Here is a 15331-nt window from a genome sequence, read left to right as displayed (position 1 = left end):
GAGAAAAACAATGAAAAAGAAGAATTCTGACTGCCCATCCAACCTAGGTCACATAGCCATACATTAACCAGTCAAATCCACTGTGGCTTGGGAGGCAAGACACTGTGAATGGAAGACCCCACTAGATTCTGACTGCCCATTTGACCTAGGTCACATAGCCATACATTAACCAGTCAAATCCACCGTGGCTTGGGAGGTAAGACACTGTGAATGGAAGACCCCACTAGAACTGCATGGCTGGAGAGAAAAATGGCAGGACAACAAACAGAAGAACTGATTTCTAGTCCCTGAGATAGCTCAGTGGGTAGAGGTACCTACTCCAAGGCTGACCACAGGGTGGAAGGAAAGAGACAGCTGCAATGGTAAAAGGAGCCACCAACTCCCACAAGATGTACTCTGACCTCCACATCAATAAAATATAGCAAAAAAATGGAGTCTAACTGGCGTCCTGTGTTGTCAACTTTAATTGGGAGCAAGTACATACTCCAGGCAATCATCCAGATAATGTCAGAGTCCTGGATTGTCTTTTACAACAGAGATAGCTAGCTACCCCCACCCGATATCTGTTCTTTGTCTCCATCTTGCATTTTCATGCATACAGTATGAATTTGCAGGCTGCAGTTGTCTCTAGGATGCTGAGGACCATTAGGAATGAGAAGTACAATCCTGTTCAACCCACTGTGATTATTTGGATGTCTGGAAACTCCCACCTGAGCCTGCTAACTCTTGCCATTTTCATTTCCCACAGCTAATCAAGCAAAATAATGAAGTCCTTATGTGCTCAACTATGTTCATGGCAGCTTTGTCTGTCATAGTCAGAACCTGCAAACAACCTAAATGTCTCTCAACCAAAGAATGGATAAGAAAAATGTGGTTCGTTTACACAATGGAGTACTACACAACAGAAAAAAATAACGACAGCTTGAATTTTGCAGGAAATGGATGGAGCTGGAAAACATTGTTTTGAGTGAGGTAATCCAGACATGGGAAGACAAATGTCACATGTACTCACTCATAGCTGGACTTTAAACATAAAGCAAAGAAAGCCAGCCTACAAACCACAATCCCAGAGATCTTAGTGAGGCGGGCTTCTACCAAAGATCCCGGGTTTCCGGCACCACTTGTGGCGGGCTTCTTGACCGGCGAGGAAGAAACACCCACCACACACGAGGATTCTTCTCAGATCACGCTTTACTGGAGTGCATTTGGTTGAGGGAGAGCATAAAGCGAAGGGGGGCAGAAAACGAGAGAGCAGGGGAGAGAGAGAGAGAGATTAGAGGGAGACGCGAGAGACGGTAGGGAGAGATGCTAGAGAGAGACATGAGAGAGACCGGGGGCACAATGGCGGCTGCTTATATTGGGAATTGGCACATGGGTCGCCCTGTGATTGGCTGTCATCATCAGCTGACACCAGACTGCATCGAGATAGGCCCAGGGACCCATATTCACTGCGCATGCGGGAAGCGGGGACAGGCAGCTCTCAAAGGCATAGCCAAATATGGAGTTGTTTATAACCAACAAGACAGGATGTGGTGCCATCTTGCAATGGCGATCCTGTCCGGCTCCCTGCATCTTAGATAGCAATGAGAACACTAAGAGAGACTTACAAAGATCTAATCTACATGGGAAGTACAAAGTAGAAAAAGACAAGATCTCCTGAGTAAACTGGGAGCATGGGGACCTTGGGGGATGATGGAAGGTGGGGAGGAGAGAGGCAGGGAGGGGAGCACAGAAAAATGTAGAGCTCAATAAATATCAATTAAAAAAGGGTCACCAATCAACTCCACTGTTAAGTTCTGCTGTAAACGCTGTCACGTGTGAAAGCAGAGAAGAGAACCACATTATTTAAAAGAAGTTCAATTAGCTGACATCTAAAGCAGAAAAAAAACCTGTTGTCAACAACAGCAGAAGTGTGGCAACACTCCTCAGGGGCTACTTATTCAGGGTGCTGTAGCACTAAATCCATGTCTTCCATGTATATTTTGGGCATTTATTTGTGTAAGCTCCAATGACCACCCAGGACACACCCAGGACTGAAGATGTTCCCTTTGTGCTTTCCCACTTGGCAGACCCCTGGTAAGAGTGACCACCACTCTGACTGTCACTGGCAGCTGATGCCAACACCACTGGGTACCACCGCAGTAGTGTTTAGGGGCCAATGTACCACAACACATGTTTTCTAATTTAAAAAAAAAACAATGAAATCCTTAAGAATGGATGTTAGAGCCAGGCCTGGGAGTAAAGGCCTGTAATTTCAGCTACTTGGAGGGGTGAGGCAGGAGGAGAGCAAGCTGAAGACTTGCTTAGGTTCGAGGTCAGCCTTTGGTAGGTAATGGGATCATTTAGATATGGTTAGTAGTAGAGTGCTTGTGGAAAGCCATAGGTTTAATCTACGGAGGGGAGCGGGAGAGGGGGGGTTAGGTGATGGTTAGTCAAACCACCAGAGTTTGGAAAATAGGTTCTTCCAATTACCAATTCTGTCCAGCAAATGTCTTTATCTCTATGTTCCTGTTTTATCATGCACGAAATGACATTAATGATGCTTATCTATCTCAGGCTTGCTGTGAGGACTTAACAAGATAACTCACATGGTTATTAATAATGCTTACTCTATGGTTCAGAGTGTTCCTACTGCTTTTAGGGCTTGCAAATTTCATCTGCTAAGGATCTTCAAAGACCGTACTGTTCCCCACAACTTAAGTGCCCCTTCACTTCATTTTGATGGGTTTCTGTCTCCAGTCCCATTCCTCCATAGGAGTCCCTATGCTACCCCAGCTTGATCTTTGTAACCCTTGCTCTGAACAGGTCCTTCTTATCTGAAAATTATTGATAACTCTCCATCATTTACAAAAGTTCAGAGTCCTCTGGCCTGATAACCAAGCTCCTTTAGGACCAGGACTGTCTTAGTTAGGGTTTACAGCTGAAACAAAATACCATGACCAAAAAGCAAGTTGGGGATGAAAGGTTTTATTTGACTTAGACTTCTATATTTCTGTTCATAATCGAAAGAAGCCAGGACAGGAACTCAAACAGGAGAGGAACCCAGAGGCAGGAGCTGATGCAGAGGTCATGGAGGGGTGCTGTCTATTGGCTTGATTCACATGGCTTGCTCAGCCTGCTTTCTTACAGAACCCAGTCCAGAAATGCCAGCACCTACCACAGGCTCAGCCCTCTCCTATTGATCACTAATTGAGAAAATGCCTTACAACTGGATCTCACTGGGGCATTTTCTCAACTGAGGCACCTTCCTCTTTGATGACTCTAGATGAGGTCAAGTTGACACACGAAAGCAGACAGTACAAGGACCTAACTCGTCTTTCTGGGCTCACCTCCTGCCAAAACACTGTACATCTCGGCCACATGGAACTTTTCCTCACCATCACCCCCTAGCTGTGTATAAGGTGCTCCTGGTCAGGCCTTCCTGAAGTCTCTCCTCCTTTGGCTGCAATGACACCACACTGTCTTGGTTTCCTCTAATCTCTGTAGCTATTCCTTTCCTATCTTCCTCCAGAGTTTATCATTTTTTAATTACTTGCTAAAATCTGTAAGAGTTTCTTAACGTTTCCCTTCCTGTTTCACTACATATTCTGTCCGTGAAGGATGGCATCTAATTTTAAGCACCACCTATGTACTTAGGACTCTCTGGTTTTAACTCGACTTCTCTCTTACATTTTGATCTCCCAAATCCTGACAGATGGCAAATTCCTAGCAGTCACCTCAACCTCAGCATGGTCAAAACTGAATCGATCTCCCCTCCCTCAAACAGCTTCCCCATTTTGCTCTGAATCTTCAAGGGGCATCACTGTTCCCCAAGCCTGAAGCTCTTCATTCTCCACATAGGAAAGGTTCCCAAATCGTGCTAACTTGCCTTCTCAGCAACTCTCCATTAGTCTTTTCTTCATACCTACTGTCTTCTTCACCCTAGTTCTCATCTTCACCCTCTCTAGCATGAACTCTGCAATAGACTCCTCCCTGCTTCCAATCGTCCATGTTTCCAAAACAACTAGCAACCTTTATCTACCTCCAATGAAAACCTTATCAAGGCATAGCCATGCTATAAAAATCTCATTGGTTCCCAATGCAAAGTTAGACAAAGGACACCGCTTCCTACTGCGTACCAGTATACTGTGTATAACAAATGCAATGTTGAAGACAAAATGCTCCCCGCCTTTAACTGAGGCAGATGCAGAAAAACTAATAATGTAAGGCTTGTGATGGATATACTCATAGAGCGTTATAGGCTTGTGATGGATATACTCATAGAGTGTTATAGGAACAGAAGACGGAACTCCTTGAGGACAAAGACTATGGCTTCCTAAAATCTGTAACCCCAACAGGACTAACTGATTTAGCAGAGAATTTTCCCTGAATCCTGACCATATGCTCTTTTCTGCTCCTGAGCTTCCCTGTACATAAAATGTCTCACACGGCACACTTCAAGTGAATCCAATGTATAAACTTTGTCTGGATTGTGATTTAAATAACACAACCAAGTAAGTCTGAACGTGGGCCACATATCTGATTGGATTTTAGGTTTCCTATCAGTACTGCCATTTTCAACTTCCTGATCTTCTAGAGGTGTGGAAGAAAGTATTCTAAAATGAATGTCACCGTGAAGGTGCCTGAAAAATTGCACAAGGCTGTGGAGTTAGGGGAGTCATACTTGAAACAATGCCAGCAATGCCTAGTAAATCATTGCTAAATCAAACTGATAGACAAAACAACAAATTGATCTTTCAGGGCCTCATATTTTCATAGCAATTTAGCTAAATTACAATATATTTCTGATTAGAACATCTAATGTCTCAAAACTGTTAGTTTTGCTTTTTCTCCCCATCCTAAAGGATGTAAACATCCAGCCCTCTGGTGGCAAATCCAGGGAGGACCAGTGGTGTGGGAACTAGAATCTCAACAGCTGAAGAACTATCCTGTGCACCGCATCTCTCTTCTACCTGATAATGTCACAGCAGGTACAGCACCACAGGGCTCCCAAAGCAGTGTCAGACAGGAATGGAAGTATTCTAAAACAAACGGAAAACAAAGAAATAAAATCACCATTAGAATCTCTGTAGCCAGGACAGAAAACCTGATGTAGGCACAAATATGGCCTCTAAGCTGGAAGAAGGCCCTTTTTAGCCTATGCTGCTTAAATCCGTAAACAATTTCGCCACCTGGTGGCTACTTGGCATTATTGCATTGAGTTGCTTTATACATTCTGTTCTGAGAACTCTAGTTGTTAAAAATCTGGAAAAGGCATAAAGCCTCTGAGTGAAATGTTAAGTGAGGCTTTTAAAGGTAATCATATACTTCCTCATATCTTACAGAGTTTTTCTGAGGATCAAAAATGGTACTTATAATTGAGGGTTGAAATTCTTTATTTATGGGGTTTGTGGAATGGCTTAGCTATTATTCCATATCTATGGAAAAAGAAATTATCTGTTAGAAGCAATACCCTCATGGACCCATTCAGTGCCAATGATACTCATCCTGGTAGCCTGCTCATGAACACAATTCAGCCGCTGCTCTACGACAGTACTGTAGACATTTCCAGACACAAGAAGCCATACTGTTCATTTTCATCAGTTTAAATCCTTACTACTGCTAAGAAGTTCTGACTCAAACATCTACACAAAGCAAGATTATTATTGCATGCAGAGATTGACTGCACCCTAAATAGAATAAAACCTATGCATAGGAACTTTCTGAATGGCAGAATAATAACCTCCCCAAACAGCAATGACTGAGCTGGAGGTGTATGTTGTTAATGAAGCACTTGCCAAGTAAGCACTATGGGCTGAGCCAATTTTCAGTACTGTGTGCGTGCGCACGTGTATACACACACACACACACACACACACCACACAGGTGTGTGCGCATACACACACGGGTGCACACACATACATTCAGCAGTCACAATACTAGCAAAAGTGTTGAAATCAACATTTTCAATGTTCTGGAAAATATTAAAATAATCTAATAATCAAGGAAACAATTTTTAAAAAAGCACCGATCTTTATGGCCCTTTACCATTCCTTAGTCCAATACTCCAATCTCCTGGTCACTCTTGAAAACCTTATAAGCTGTAGAAACTAGATGCTGACAGCACGGGATATCTACCTAGAAAAGAAGGAAGTACAAGTGTAAATCTCTGTAAGCTTAGAAACTGACACGGACTTTTACAATGAATGAAACAAGAGCCACTGTGGCCCATCATGGCGAGGTCAATTGGTAGTGGCACTCTATAGCCGATATCTTTGAGTGCTCATTAATGAAACAATTCCAACAACAGCACTAGGAATCTTCTTATTAACAGAAATGATGATGTACCCACAAAAGCTATTGATAAATACAAATTATAAAATAAAAGGAAACTGAAATCAAGTATGGTGGCACATGCCTATAATTTCAGCACAGGGGAGGCAGAAGCAGGAATATAGTGAGTTCGGGACAGCCTGGGCTACACTGAAAGATCTTATATCCAACACACACACACACACACACACACACACACACACACACACACACACACTATCTGAATCCTACCACATTAAAGGAATGAAACTCCCATACTCGCTATAGGAACTTTTATTATATTATTATATTTTCCTCACAAATAATGATAAAATAAGCAGACACTCCCTTGTAACTAACTTCTAGTAAATATACTTCTAGCAAATAAGCACCGTGACTAAAGAAAATTGAAGAGCCGAATGTCTTGACAGATGTGTGCCCTGAGACATATGTTTCTGTAAGAATCAATCATTCCTACCTGACAGTTACTTTCAGAAGAAAGCGTTGCAAAGTCAAAACGTGCCCCTAGTTTGCTTTATCTCCTCACACAGTCTATGGGAGTAGGTGTGCACTAGGCCAAGGACTAGGACAGAGAGAGGAGATCAATGTCAGAGGAAAAGGGCAATCACTCATTGTGGGAAATCACTCGCTTTTCAAATGTGTGCGTGTGCACGTGCATGTGCGTGCCTGCCTGTCTGTCTTGCTGACTGCTTATTCTGCACACTAGAATCTAAACCCTCCAAGCTACTGTCCATCTAGTTGATGCATTCAGCTATAAAGCCTGGCTTTGGGGCCAAATGCCTGCTTGTATTAATAAAAAAAAATCAATCTATGTAAAACAAGCAAATTAATTTATTTGGAATTTTGACCAAAGCTGAGGAGAAAGAAATTCTCGATTTCTCTGCCTTGCCCTTAGAGCTACAACTTACAGAAGAGATTAAACCATAGTTGGTTTACCATACCACTACAACTTTGTGGTAGAGTGGTTACATAGCAGGCATGAGACCCTAAATTAAATATATTACCTGAAAAAAAAAAGATGAAGCAATCATCGGGAACTATGCAAGTGAAGATTTAGCCCAGGGGCCTCCAGTTACCTGAAGAGGAAAATATCCATACTTCTCCTAGTGCCAAATACCAGCGCTCTTCTACAAGGCCTTTTTCACTCCCAACCTGGCATTTCCGGGGAGGTTCTCAGTTCTTGAAGCATGGCTTCAATCTTAGCATTTTCCTGCTCTGTAGACAGTGGCAGAACAGGTACGTAGGCCAGTCTGGATGTTCTGGTTTATGTTCTTCTGTTGTTGCTGTTTTGCTTTGCTTGTATTTGGTGTATCGGTGTGTTTGGGGCTGAGTTTCATTTGTTTCGCCATCTGTCTGGGGAGAGATTTGGCAGGGAGCCGATGGAAGTCTACAATTAATGAAAATGTCCCCTGGTGGGAAGGTTCCAGGGGCTGGTGTAATTGTGCGCTGCCTCCTTCTAGGAAACTGGTGAAGGCCAATCTGTGAAAGGAGATGCCAAATAAATATCAGCTGCAATTGCATTTCTGATTCTGTGTCCCTGAGTTAAAAAAAATGATTCTATCTTCTGAGAGTTTACTGTAGGTAGGAAAAACACTGCCTACCACACTTCTCCATTCTTCCTTTTTATAATTAACCTTTCTGTCAATTAGTCTGTCACAAATTTATTTTCCTATATAATTTACCCGAAATTAGAAATTTCATGTTGTTGATGACTTAACTGGGAACGAGTCTCGCTGTAAATGACAACCCAGAAAGGGATTTTAATTGAAAATGGAAAATTGCTCATCTTAAACTTGTCTGGTACAGGCAAACCTGAAGGAAAAGTCCTCTGTTTCATCTAAGAAGACCAGCTTTGTTCCACCATCCAAGCATACACAAGGACATCACAAACAATTCCACTTTAGTACAGTCAAATAAATACCAGGAACTGAAAAAAGAGACCTAAAATGGTTGGAGAAAAGCATGATGTTATTTTAGGGGGAGGATTTAATAAAAACAAAACCAAAAAACCAATAAGCTGACCAAGAAGTCGCAGAGAGAAATGGGAGTGCAGCAAAGCAGGATAAAAAGACAACATCTGGGTCAGGAGGAAGCCACACATCACCTAAGAGGCCGGTGCAGAAAATCTATAAAGAACCCAGTTGCACAGGGCGGTGGTGGCGCACGCCTTTAATCCCAGCACTCGGGAGACAGAGGCAGGTGGGTCTCTGTGAGTTCCAGGACACCAGGGCTGTTATACAAAGAAACCCTGTCTGAAAAAAGCAAGAGTGAAAAAAAAAACAATGCAGTTACAGGATAACAAATGACCCAGTTTTCAAGTGAAGAGCTCTCAACAGACAATTCTTGAATAAAGGAATACATACATGTAGCCAATAAACATATGAAGAATTGCCCATGATACTGACATATATCTTCCTGTGGCACTGGTTAATTACCAAAATCAGTTCAGATTATTACCACAGATTGTCTATGTGAAGAGATAAAGCAAACTCGTGAGAATTTTTTTTTTACTTTTCTCAAATCATTTGCTTTATTTATTTAAAGAAGTAGAAAATGAGATCTTTTAAAGGGAATATGCAAAAAATAATCGAGCCAATCAAAATATGTCATTGAACTGAAATAGTATACAGAAAATTGTGCATGGCACTTTTTGCTTCTCTGTTCCAGTTACATAGAAAAACTACTATGTGGAAATAGTTCACCTTCATCTTAACTGAGAATAGGGAAGATTGAGTTTGCTTAGAGTATTCTTGGATGTTAAAACATAATGGCAGAGAATCAGGTAATATTTGTCAAAATTATCACACAATCCACAGTCATTCATCAAAAACAATTAAGATGATCTTTTTTTTTTCATTTTCCAATCAAGATGAATTCTGGTTCCCGGAGTCATAGAACTCTGTGGCTTCTTACAGCATCTATGCCTGCTTCCTCACCTGGCCATTGGATTCCTTGGGGATCCTGAAAATATAAAGAAAGGAAGAGTCTCCCACAATAACGGCATCTGTTTCATTTTAAATGTTAGTTAGAATTTTTGACTTGCAGTGAACTCTATCTCGATGGCTCAGGTTCATTTCTACCTTGTCAGGGAGAAGCGCTCCCCCTGGTGGTCTAGCTAGGGACTGCTGTCACCAATGTCTGCCTATCAAAGGGAAATGAACATCAGAAGGAGTGCTCATAATCAGAGCTCCCTACAGCCTGGTGTGATAACACGTCCAGCCAGTCCGGCACTCATGAGGCTGAGGCAATAGGTTCGTGAATTCCGGAATAGCTAGGGGTACATAACAAGTTCCAGGCCAGCCTGATCCAAATAGCAAGGCCTCTCAAAACAAAAAGGTAAGAGAACTACAAAAGTGAATCAGCATTATCAGTGGTAATAATTTGAACTAATTTTGATTAACCAGTGTCCCAAAGAGACAAAGATAAAGCAAACTCGCCAGAATTTTTGACTTGCAGTGAACTCTATCTAAATGGCTCAGGATCATTACCACATTGTCCGGGAGAAGCGCTCCCCCTGGTGGTCTAGCTAGGGACTGCTGTGACTAATATTAAAGACACCCGCTATAAGGACAGGTCTGTTTTTGTTTAGAGTTAGAAAGCACTGGACAGCAGCTTGCACTATAGCTTTTCAGCTGGCCTATGTATCAGCATGACTCAGACCTTGACACTGGCCAGTGTTCCAGTTTGAAGCTTAGGGTGTCTGGGGTTTGACAGCTCGCTGGAACTCTTCTAGCAACCAGCGCCTTCGGTTTTTCTCTGAATCTTTACAGCGTTCTACCTGTCTTCAGCCTCAGCTCCCCGCCCTTCCTACTTCCACAACCCACATTTTCCTGCCTTTTCAGACGTCTAAGCAGCTCACCCTTTGTCTGTGAGGCAGCCTTGCCACTTTTGTACCTTGGCCTGCTAACCTCATAGGCCTGCATCTTCAGCTATCGAGCGGCGGGCCGCCTTGCCACTCTGACAGCACCAGCTTCTGGACGAGCTGTTCCCGACACTGCGACTCTGCTGCTTCTTCCATGCTACCAGTGCAGAGTTGGATTTTTCCTTGGGCCACCAGCTCCTAAATAATGACACAGAGACTTCTTATTAATTATGAAAGCTTGGCCTTGGCTTAGTTTTTTTTTTCTAACTAGTTCTTATAACTTAATTAACCCATATTTCTAATCTACACTCTGCCACGTGGCTCATATCTCTCATCCATACTGCATGTCCAAGTCTGGCTGGTGAATCTGTCTTTCTTCTTCCCAGAGCTCTCTCTCTCTGCCCAGAAGTCCCACCTATATCTCCTGAGTAGCTATGAGACACTCGGCTTTTTATTGTACCAATCACAGCAATACATGTTCACACAGTGCACAAATAACCCATAACACCATGTTACTCTAAGCAGAATACAAATAACCCCTTAGGGAAAGCTTTTTATTAGCTCTAACGTTACAGAACGAGGGGAAGCAGGCCAGGAGACTGTCTCCCAAGCTGACTCGTCAGGAGAGCTAAAAGAGCTTGCTTACATAGTTGAAAGTGGAGTGATTTCTCCAATCATAGTAAATACATACCCAAATGAAGGATTGTGCTTGTTTGTATCCATGTGTTGGCATGGTTAGCATCAAAAAGAGGAGAGGCTAGAGTTGCAGCACAATGATGGAGTTGCCTGGCCCGTATGCCAAGACCCTGCGTTTTAGCAATACCACAAAAGGGCTGCTGAGATGGCTCAGAGAGTAAAGGTATCTACCACCGAGCCTGACAACCTGAGTTCAATCCTCAGGACCCCCCAGTGGAAAGAGAGCCCCAACTCCTGCAAGTCGTCTTCTGACCTCTACATGGCTGCTATGGCACACAGTATACACACACACACACACACACACACACACACACACAAACACATATACACACACAATAAATAAAAGAAATTAGCACACAAAAAGTTGAGTGTTGGGAAAGATATGGAGAAGGGGAACATGTATTATTAGTGACAATGTAAATTTGTAGTGTCGTTATGGAAAACTAGATGTACTTCCTAGAAATTAAAAACAGAAGAACCTATAATGCTTCAAACCTAAATTTTGGGGGGTGCAAAGGATCACACCAAGGATCTTTCACTGTTAGGTAAGTGTTTCACCACTAACTATTCCTCAACCCCACTTTTTGTACACTCAAATTTGAAATCAGTATAATGAAGAGATACATGCAGCCTATATCCATTGCTGTATTAGTGACAATAACCACATTAGGCAATGTCAGTGTCCACTAACAGATGGATAAAGCAAATGGGGCACTGATGGGAGAGAGTCTTCTGTTTTGTGTTGATTTCATTGGTTAAATAAAGAGACTGCCTTGGCCCTTTGATAGGACAGAAAATTAGGTAGGTGGAGAAAACAGAACAGAATGCTGGGAGAAAGAAGCCGAGTCAGTCAGTCGCCATGATTCTCCCACCCAACACAGACACAGGTTAAGATCTTCCCTTGTAAGCCACCTCGTGGGCTACACAGATTATTAAAAATGGGTTAATCGAGATGTAAGAGCTAGCCAATAAGAGGCTGGAACTAATGGGTCAGGCAGTGTTTAAAAGAATACAGTCTCCGTGTAACTATTTTGGGTAAAGCTAGCCGGGTGGCGGGAAGCAGCCTGCCACTCGTACTACAACAGGGCACATCTACAGAATAAAACACTTTTCTCCTTATAAAAAGTTTTCTCCCTTGGGAAGCAGCCTGCCACTCGTACTACAACAGGGCACATCTATAGAATAAAACACTTTTCTCCTTATAAAAAGTTTTCTCCCTTTCAGCAATGCAGATGAAACCTCGTATGAAATGTGACAGGTGTTTAAAGAGCAATGAATACTGGGTTGGCAGAGGTGCCACAGGGGTTAGTAGCACCTGCTGCTCTTTAGAGGACCAGAGTTCAGTTCCTACCACCCACAGCAGATGGCTCACAACCACATATAACTCCAGCTCCAGGGGATCCAATACCTCTTCTGACCTCTGTAGGCATCTGCATATATTCCTTGTCTCTGCTTCTCTCTTACACACACATACACACACATGTATCTTTGAAAGCAGAGAGTGTGGCAAATTTTGCATAATATTTGAGGAATCTAAAAACTACCATGTTCTTGGAAACAGATGAAGATTGTGGTGACATTTATTTGTGAAAAAAAATAATAATAATAGCAAGCAAACAAAGAAAAAACCAAAACCTTTTACTGAAGAGTGATAAAAATAGGAAGATGGTAGTCAAAATGTAGGGAGACAGCCAGGTGGTGGCACACACTTTAAATCCCAGCATTCAGGAGGCAGAGGCAAGTGGACCTCTGAGAGTTCGAGGCCAGCCTGGTCTATAAGAGCTGGTTCCAGGACAGCTAGGACTGTTACACAGAGAACCCTGTGTCGAAAAAGAATGTGGGAAGATTCAGATATAGGAGGAGTAAGTTTTGAGACCTATTGCTCAAAATGTCACTTTCGACCACTAGCAATGTGTGGCTTATTGATAAAATAACACAACTAAAATCTACAATATATTTTCTATTCAGTATGTAAAAAATAAAAAATAAAAGCAGCTAAGCAAACAAACAAAAACCTAATTTCATACCCATGATTTAGTTCAGAGCTGACCACTGAGCATGAGTTAGCCTTTCTTACAGTTGCAATTTTGCAAAACACCCCAGGAATTGGAGTCCTCCATGAAATTCCAAGCTAGAGTGAAAAAGCCTGTCTGGGCATGCCTGGTCCCCACCAAGGTCAGAACTGGAGTTACAGGTGGCTGTACGGAAGTATGTGGGAGCTGGGAATCCTACTTAGTGCTCTTCGAGAGCAACGAGTGCTCAAAACTGCTGAGACCTCTCTCCAGCTCCTTTCTTTACTTCTTAATGTGGGCATACATTAGTCTCAGAACAAATTCTTATGGCCCAGGGCTCTACTTTTATTTTTGTTCTGATACAGGGTCTCATGCAGTCCCGCCCTGTCTCCATCTCCCGAGTGCCCTCAGTTAACACAGTTCTGGCAATGGGAATACTCAGGGCTTCCTGCAGATTAAACAAGTTCTCTATCAACTGAGCTATATCCACAGACTTCTAGTTTAGTATTCTTATGTCAGCTGAGTGGTGGTGGTGCATGCCTTAATCCCAGCACAAGGGAGGCACAGACAGGCAGATCTCTGAGAGTTTGGGCCAGCCTGGTCTACAGAGTGAGTTACAGGACAGTCAGAGTTGTTACACAGAGAAAGCTTATCTCAAAAAACAAACAAACAAACAAAATGTTTTTCTTATGTCCTCTCTATTCAGACCACCAGTCCTCTAGTTATAGCCCACAAACCAACATATTATCCCACGGTATTTGCACATTAAATTCAGGGCCTATCACAGGACAGCAGAAAGGAACTCTATGAATGGAAACCAGTGTCAAGGCAAAACTACAAGACTTGTGCCAAGGGGAGTAAGAGACAGTTTGTCCTGGAGCCAAGTTTGAGTGACCATGACCCAGGAACATAGGCTCAGGTTGCCCTGAATATCATGTTCCAACATGACGACAGGTTATGAAGTTATAATGATAAAACAGCTGAAAGTCACAGAGCAAGGCAATTTTCAGGTAGACAGGCTAAAGCAAGGTGGAGAAATCTATTATATGCTTCGAATGCTATGTGATGACATCATTAGGCTTTGAACTAGTGGGAGCTAGTGGTGTAATATTCTGGCTCTTTAAGAGACAAGCCACGCCCACTCCCTTCCTCCTAGCAGCCTCTGCCCTACTCTCTTCTCTTCCTGTCCCTGTCTAGAGAGGCAGCTTTTGCCTCTCTCCCCACTTCTCCACTTCCCCCGCCCCTGTCTCTCTCTCCTCTTCTCCTCTTCTCCTCTTTCTTTCTCTCTTTCTCTCTCTCTCCCCCCTTCCCCCTTTTTCCTTCCCCTCCATAACCCATCTAATAAATGTCTAACTTTATTCTGTATGGTATGTTTATCTGTCTCTCTAGCCCGCCCCCTGCAGTCACATGGAGCCTGCCACGTGGTCTCCGCGCCGTCCCTGCTTGGGACCCCGGGCAGCTTGCAGCAAACCCATCTGTGTGGTGTGCATATCTGTCTGGTCCTTGCCCACCCATCGCCCACATGGCTAGCCACCAGGGACGCCCAGGGGACCAGCCACCTTGGTTTGTGGGGACCCACAGCAAATCCATAACAAGTGGTCTGTTAGGAAAGCCTAAAAGGATTTTTACCTAAACGTCACAAAGCTGTTAGGCTAAGCACAGACGTGGACAATGAATAGCTATTAATGAGGCTAAAAGCAGGGTGTGGTGACACCCATCTTTAATCCCAGCACTTGGCAGGCAGAGGTGGGCAGATCTCTGTGAGTTTAAAGCCAGCTGGTCTACAGAGAGAGTTCCAGAACAGTGAGGACTACACAGAGAAACCCCGTTTTGAAGAAAACCAAATCCAAAACAAACAAAGAATAAAAGGCTAAAATAGCCTGGGATAATTTGGCTCCAGATCTGCACTACTCCAGAAAGCACAGAAGTTCTAACCAATGAACCTTCCAGAATCTTTAACATACGTGCAGCCTTTTTCTAAGAACTCCAACCTGTATTTTAATAAGTCATCCAGATGATTCAGACACAGAGAAGTTTGAGATTGTCTGCTATCCTGTTGCTTCTCTGGCTAACAGCAGCAGGTTTCAGGGACTCCAAATCACTAGAAGACTGCTTGCTTGGTGGGTACACAGTTCCCTCCTGTGAAGTCAGTTTCCAACACCCAATAATTAGCACAGAAGTATTCCACATATTCTGACCTGTGAGGTGCTGAGCCCTGCATCAATGTCCCCATGTGAAATTACAGGCTCCGTGGGAAAATGGAGCGCTTGCCAGGTTAAGACTCATTCTCCAAGAGGGTGTTTCTGTTGCACAGGAAAACGATCTGACCACCAATTAACTACTTTGGGCCTTACGTAATATTTAGTCCTCCAACAAGTGGTACCCAGAGATTACACCAGGAAGAAACACGATAGCATTTTAGTCTCCAGTGTTTCCTCCATCTTTCCCT

At 43.1% G+C, this 15331-nt stretch overlaps 1 long non-coding RNA gene across 7 annotated transcripts in view; it reads right to left on the bottom strand.

Annotated features, from left to right (window-relative positions):
• LOC106144350 overlaps nucleotides 1-15331 on the bottom strand; it is a 32720-nt gene that overhangs the window by 2639 nt on the left and 14750 nt on the right. For 2 of the 7 annotated variants that reach the window (XR_003378763.1, XR_003378762.1), the window contains 6 exons: nucleotides 10221-10372; nucleotides 9249-9273; nucleotides 7389-7791; nucleotides 6770-6874; nucleotides 6028-6117; nucleotides 1756-5021 (listed from right to left, as the gene is read on the bottom strand). This is a non-coding gene — a long non-coding RNA (uncharacterized LOC106144350). Of the gene's footprint in view, nucleotides 1-1755; nucleotides 5022-6007; nucleotides 6118-6769; nucleotides 6875-7388; nucleotides 9274-10171; nucleotides 10373-15331 lie in introns of those variants that run through there. The other 5 variants (XR_001229416.2, XR_003378760.1, XR_003378758.1 and 2 more) reach the window with 5 other exon arrangements.

Source organism: Microtus ochrogaster, unplaced genomic scaffold (genome assembly GCF_000317375.1).
Source record: "Microtus ochrogaster isolate Prairie Vole_2 unplaced genomic scaffold, MicOch1.0 UNK17, whole genome shotgun sequence".
Lineage (NCBI taxonomy): Eukaryota > Metazoa > Chordata > Mammalia > Rodentia > Cricetidae > Microtus > Microtus ochrogaster.
Note: the sequence above shows the minus strand (reverse complement) of the source record. Positions and strands in the feature narration are given on the sequence as shown.